This window comes from Pecten maximus, chromosome 18 (assembly GCF_902652985.1).
Source record: "Pecten maximus chromosome 18, xPecMax1.1, whole genome shotgun sequence".
Lineage (NCBI taxonomy): Eukaryota > Metazoa > Mollusca > Bivalvia > Pectinida > Pectinidae > Pecten > Pecten maximus.
The window spans coordinates 23,421,842-23,429,453 of NC_047032.1; the positions used below are offsets into that span (position 1 = coordinate 23,421,842).

General features: G+C 42.5%; 1 long non-coding RNA gene across 1 annotated transcript; it reads left to right on the forward strand.

Moving 5' to 3' along the window:
* Positions 1-1,690: 1,690 nt before the first annotated feature.
* On the forward strand, positions 1,691-6,623 carry LOC117316163. Its single transcript, XR_004529837.1, has 2 exons — positions 1,691-3,887; positions 4,096-6,623. It is a non-coding gene; the product is annotated as an uncharacterized LOC117316163 (long non-coding RNA).
* The last annotated feature ends 989 nt before the right edge of the window (positions 6,624-7,612 follow it).

Below are 7,612 nucleotides of genomic sequence, written 5' to 3' on the forward strand. Positions count from 1 at the left end.
CCCCTACCTAAGTCAGCACCAGTCACCGACAGACATCACACTGACAACAAGGACAGTCGTTAGGTCCCCTACCTAAGTCAGCACCAGTCACCGACAGACATCACACTGACAACAAGGACAGTAGTTAGGTCCACTACCTAAGTCAGCACCAGTCATCGACAGACATCAGACTGACAACAAGGACAGTCGTTAGGTCCCCTACCTAAGTCAGCACCAGTCGTCGACAGATATCACACTGACAACAAGGACATAGTCGTTAGGTCCCCTACCTAAGTCAGCACCAGTCGTCGACAGACATCAGACTGACAACAAGGACAGTCGTTAGGTCCCCTACCTAAGTCAGCACCAGTCGTCGACTGACATCACACTGACAACAAGGACATAGTCGTTAGGTCCCCTATCTAAGTCAGCACTAGTCGTCGACAGACATCACACTGACAACAAGGACAGTCGTTAGGTCCCCTACCTAAGTCAGCACCAGCCGTAGACAGACATCACACTGACAACAAGGACAGTTGTTAGGTCCCCTACCTAAGTCAGCACCAGTCGTCGACAGACATCACACTGACAACAAGGTATAGTTGTTAGATCCCCTACCTAAGTCAGCACCAGTCGTCGACAGACATCACACTGACAACAAGGACATAGTCGTTAGGTCCCCTACCTCAGTCAGCACCAGTCGTCGACTGACATCAGACTGACAACAAGGAGATAGTCGTTAGGTCCCCTACCTAAGTCAGCACCAGTCACCGACAGACATCACACTGACAACAAGGACAGTAGTTAGGTCCCCTACCTAAGTCAGCACCAGTCATCGACAGACATCAGACTGACGACAAGGACAGTCGTTAGGTCCCCTACCTAAGTCAGCACCAGTCGTCGACAGACATCACACTGACAACAAGGACATAGTCGTTAGGTCCCCTACCTAAGTCAGCACCAGTCGTCGACAGACATCAGACTGACAACAAGGACAGTCGTTAGGTCCCCTACCTAAGTCAGCACCAGTCACCGACAGACATCACACTGACAACAAGGACAGTCGTTAGGTCCCCTACCTAAGTCAGAACCAGTCACTGACAGACATCACACTGACAACAAGGACAGTCGTTAGGTCCCCTACCTAAGTCAGAACCAGTCACCAACAGACATCACACTGACAACAAGGACATAGTCGTTAGGTCCCCTACCTAAGTCAGCACCAGTCGTCGACAGACATCACACTGACAACAAGGACAGTCGTTAGGTCCCCTACCTAAGTCAGCACCAGTCACCGACAGACATCACACTGACAACAAGGACAGTCGTTAGGTCCCCTACCTAAGTCAGAACCAGTCACCAACAGACATCACACTGACAACAAGGACATAGTCGTTAGGTCCCCTACCTAAGTCAGCACCAGTCGTCGACAGACATCACACTGACAACAAGGACAGTCGTTAGGTCCCCTACCTAAGTCAGCACCAGTCGTCGACAGACATCACACTGACAACAAGGACATAGTTGTTAGATCCCCTACCTACATCACCACCAGTCGTCGACTGACATCAGACTGACAACAAGGAGATAGTCGCTAGGTCCCCTACCTAAGTCAGCACCAGTCACCGACAGACATCACACTGACAACAAGGACAGTAGTTAGGTCCACTACCTAAGTCAGCACCAGTCATCGACAGACATCAGACTGACAACAAGGACAGTCGTTAGGTCCCCTACCTAAGTCAGCACCAGTCGTCGACAGATATCACACTGACAACAAGGACATAGTCGTTAGGTCCCCTACCTAAGTCAGCACCAGTCGTCGACAGACATCAGACTGACAACAAGGACAGTCGTTAGGTCCCCTACCTAAGTCAGCACCAGTCGTCGACTGACATCACACTGACAACAAGGACATAGTCGTTAGGTCCCCTATCTAAGTCAGCACCAGTCGTCGACAGACATCACACTGACAACAAGGACAGTCGTTAGGTCCCCTACCTAAGTCAGCACCAGCCGTAGACAGACATCACACTGACAACAAGGACAGTCGTTAGGTCCCCTACCTAAGTCAGCACCAGTCGTCGACAGACATCACACTGACAACAAGGTATAGTTGTTAGATCCCCTACCTAAGTCAGCACCAGTCGTCGACAGACATCACACTGACAACAAGGACATAGTCGTTAGGTCCCCTACCTAAGTCAGCACCAGTCGTCGACTGACATCAGACTGACAACAAGGAGATAGTCGTTAGGTCCCCTACCTAAGTCAGCACCAGTCACCGACAGACATCACACTGACAACAAGGACAGTAGTTAGGTCCCCTACCTAAGTCAGCACCAGTCATCGACAGACATCAGACTGACGACAAGGACAGTCGTTAGGTCCCCTACCTAAGTCAGCACCAGTCGTCGACAGACATCACACTGACAACAAGGACATAGTCGTTAGGTCCCCTACCTAAGTCAGCACCAGTCGTCGACAGACATCAGACTGACAACAAGGACAGTCGTTAGGTCCCCTACCTAAGTCAGCACCAGTCACCGACAGACATCACACTGACAACAAGGACAGTCGTTAGGTCCCCTACCTAAGTCAGAACCAGTCACTGACAGACATCACACTGACAACAAGAACATAGTCGTTAGGTCCCCTACCTAAGTCAGTACCAGTCGTCGACAGACATCACACTGACAACAAGGACGGTCGTTAGGTCCCCTACCTAAGTCAGCACCAGTCGTCGACAGACATCAGACTGACAACAAGGACATAGTCGTTAGGTCCCCTACCTAAGTCAGCACCAGTCACCGACAGACATCACACTGACAACAAGGACAGTCGTTAGGTCCCCTACCTAAGTCAGCACCAGTCGTCGACAGACATCACACTGACAACAAGGACAGTCGTTAGGTCCCCTACCTAAGTCAGCACCAGTCACCGACAGACATCACACTGACAACAAGGACAGTTGTTAGGTCCCCTACCTAAGTCAGCACCAGTCGTCGACAGACATCACACTGACAACAAGGACATAGTCGTTAGGTCCCCTACCTAAGTCAGCACCAGTCGTCGACAGACATCACACTGACAACAAGGACATAGTCGTTAGGTCCCCTACCTAAGTCAGCACCAGTCGTCCACAGACATCACACTGACAACAAGGACATAGTCGTTAGGTCCCCTACCTAAGTCAGCACCAGTCGTCGACAGACATCACACTGACAACAAGGACATAGTCGTTAGGTCCCCTACCTAAGTCAGCACCAGTCGTCGACAGACATCACACTGACAACAAGGACAGTAGTTAGGTCCCCTATCTAAGTCAGCACCAGTCACCGACAGACATCACACTGACAACAAGGACATAGTCGTTAGGTCCCCTACCTAAGTCAGCACCAGTCGTCGACAGACATCACACTGACAACAAGGACACAGTCGTTAGGTCCCCTACCTAAGTCAGCACCAGTCACTGACAGACATCACACTGACAACAAGGACAGTCGTTAGGTCCCCTACCTAAGTCAGCACCAGTCATCGACAGACATCACACTGACAACAAGGACACAGTCGTTAGGTCCCCTACCTAAGTCAGCACCAGTCGTCGACAGACATCACACTGACAACAAGGACAGTCGTTAGGTCCCCTACCTAAGTCAGCACCAGTCACCGACAGACATCACACTGACAACAAGGACATGGTCGTTAGGTCCCCTATCTAAGTCAGCACCAGTCGTCGACAGACATCACACTGACAACAAGGACATAGTCGTTAGGTCCCCTACCTAAGTCAGCACCAGTCACCGACAGACATCACACTGACAACAAGGACATAGTCGTTAGGTCCCCTACCTAAGTCAGCACCAGTCGTCGACAGACATCACACTGACAACAAGGACAGTCGTTAGGTCCCCTACCTAAGTCAGCACCAGTCACCGACAGACATCACACTGACAACAAGGACAGTCGTTAGGTCCCCTACCTAAGTCAGCACCAGTCACCAACAGACATCACACTGACAACAAGGATATAGTCGTTAGGTCCCCTATCTAAGTCAGCACCAGTCGTCGACAGACATCACACTGACAACAAGGACATAGTCGTTACAAAATGTAGGTCCCCTATCTAAGTATTTGAAATAGCAGCATTCTGCTAAATAATGATTGTGCTTTTTGGAGTTTCTGTATAGGGCAGGTATTGTCTTTGTCAATTCATTATTGTGTTAATCTAGCCATTTAATTTGGTAATGCGCTAAATGTTGAGTACAACAGCGATACATTTAGAGTATTCCGCGCCAAGCTTTGCTGGGTGGGGGATAAGGAAATGCAGAAATCAGTGATTTTGACTTTGTTTTTATAAAAAGAACACAAAATGTATGTGATTTGTCAAATACATTTAATTTCATACATCTTAACATAAACATGTATTATACAATAAATGCAACCGACACAAAGGCTAAAAATTGATTGCATACACATGTACAATTAGTTTTTCTACTAAAGCTTGTGATATTTTGGCAACACATTTGGAATATAAGGTAATTTCAAATACGAGCTAAAATAATACTGGACTGCATGCTACAATATCAAATGTAATAAAAACCAATTTATTACATGTTTAACATGGTAACATACTAACTGTTATGATCAGATGGCACAGTGAAGTTTTTGTCTCAATAATATTACCTGAACTTTCTATATAACTAGTCGTGTTTTTATTCCAGTTGTATGTAATTTGCTGATATACATATGTAAAGTTTGAAGTAGGGGGGTTACAAACTTCAAAACTTTTATTTTTAAACAGGGAAAGATTGTCAATAATCCATTTAATTTTTTTTCTTCTTACTTTAATTTTTCCTGAAATCTCCAAATTCCAGACAATTACATGAGGAACTGAGATTTCTAGATTAGCATTTGTCCGATATATCCAAGACTCAAAATTGTTATATATAACATACAATGGTCACTGCTTATGGTATTCATATATAAGTTTGTACTGAACCTACAAGTATCCATTTATATTATATCATTTATATTCAATTAAGTTTACTTTCATACACCTATCCATGAAAGCTTTTTTCCACGAAAAAAAAAAATTCTGCCTTCGGTATTTATAGTTAGTATGGAACCCACAAAAATACAAACTAATAAAATCTTACTTAGGCCTGTTCAATGGACAGGGATATCTCAACCCTGTATATAGTGCAAGAGTTCGACTGGTCAGCACTTGGCAATATCTCAACCTTTGAATAAGAGTTCGGCTGGTCAGCACTTGGCATTAATATCTCAACCCTTGAATAAGAGTTCGGCTGGTCAGCACTTGGCAATATCTCAACCTTTAAATAAAAGTTTGGCTGGCCAGAACTTGGCAATATCTCAACCCTTGAATAAGAGTTCGGCTGGCTTGTTGAATGGCGGCCAGCGAAAGTCTTACAAGAGGGTTGAAATATACCTGTCCACAGTACAGACTAGCGTTTGATTATTTTTCTCACATACTTTAAAAAAGGTAACAAACTGTAAGGTGTTGGTTAATGTTTTCATCTCTTCATTATAAAATGAAATGAGCATTGAAATCGATGACATAATCAAATTGCGACATGGTTAGCTACATAAAATGATAATGTTATGCTATTGCGAGTGGCATCATAGCACATGCCAGTTGTCTTTCCCTTCCCATGGGAGATTGCTTTATCCCATCCATAGCAACCAGAGGATCACCCTGTGAAGTATGTGAGAAATATACATCAAGTTTAGTAAATACCATTTATATCTAATTAATTTTAGTTTTACCGTCATATCTATGGAAACTTGTTCCACAAAAATTCAAACCATTTAAGACAGTAACCACAAAAAATGTATATTTGTACCACATGGAGTTTATATCCTCAAAGTATGCAGAAAAATACTGCCCGATCTAAACCTCCAGACCAGAAGATAACACAGATACCAGCGATACCACCAGGATAATCCTGACACTTGTGGACTGTTAAACATTGATTCTTACATCATCTGTAAGAAACAACAGTAAAGTTGCAGTCATTCCACCGGGAAACACCAAACAGTACAGAAACTGTAGGCATTGTAATTGACTGTAACCACCTGGAAGATACCACTGTCTCTAGCACTGTAGTGGAGTCATTCAAGCTCGCCCTTGTAATTATTAGTCACCCCTGATAAAGTCACTCTCCCTCCATCATATTATAGCTTAGCTGGAAATCTATGACGTCTAGATACATATGTAATTTTATACCTGGTTAGATAGTAGATATTTCTGGTTATGCCAGTCAGACAAAATCTTAACATGTACAACTGTTTATAAAAATGTATGTACACAGTCCTTCTGTTCAATTTGTGGCACTTTAGTTTTGACAACAGTGTAAATATGACAATATGAAGAAACTATAAACAGTTTGGCAGGTGAAAATATGGTGAATATAATCGTGCAACCTTGTTAGTGTGACCTTGGCCACTTAAGTACTAATGTTTTATAGTAGCGAAGGTCAAATGTTTGGCAAAATCTCTTTAAAATACGCAAGGTCAAAGGGTGACAACTTTGTTAAACATTATACACAAGTCATAATTATATAAATTTTTCGACAGGTTTACATGGCTAATAATAGAACATCGGGAATTTCTACATTATGACGAAAGTCTCTACAGAACAATATTAATCAGGAAAAACAATGATGTATAATGAAATGTAATATAAATGTAGAATATGTTATTATCAAGATAGGTCAGATCTTTATAACAGAAGTGTATAATGATGATCTGTATTTAATTTGAATTGATTCTATCACCTGATAACCTGATTTATCACCCGATATAAACCTGTGTATGGAATGGAAGCTAAACCTGACCTGTTGTGGAATGTTACTGAACTAAAGCTCAATGATTGAGCTAATCCTTAGCTACATACCTCAGTAATTTTTATTTATCTTTTTTTTTTCGCACCAAGAGTACTGTTTTCTTCAGAGCTTTCCTAATGAGGGAAAAACATTTAATTTCGGCTTTAGTTTAATTTTAACGATGAAATGTATGATAGTGAAATAGGTGAATTTAACAGCACGAAAATAATGTATAAAAAAATGTACATTGAAATTCCACTTTTTTCTCTGACTGGACAGATAGACTAGATGTACCTCAGTAGCCCCTCTTTTGTAATACTGAAAACATTTTATACAAAAACTATGACATTAAATAACAATAACTAATTTATCTCATAAATTATGTAGATATAGTGTACCTTAATCTTTTGATTTCCCTTTGATCTATTCATCTGCCTTAGTTCTGCAATCAGGGCCGTTTTCGTTTTTGCGGTCCAAACGGTTAGACCACGTGGGCCGGTGTTGTTCGTTTATGAAATAAAGATGGACCTGGTGATTTTATATTGTTTTCAGACGAGCCTTGACAAAGACTTCCAAGGCCTGTATTAACATTTGCAGATCCATCAAGATATATGTTTGAAATATTACATTTAAAAACTGACGAAGCGGTTTGTCCGCATAAACGAATCGGCCCCAGATTCAATTTTTTTTAAAAAAAGAAAAAATGATTTTTTTTTTCAATTAAATTAATCTATACAAATTAGCTTTCAATCATAATGTTATCTATGGAAAAAAAATCAATTAATC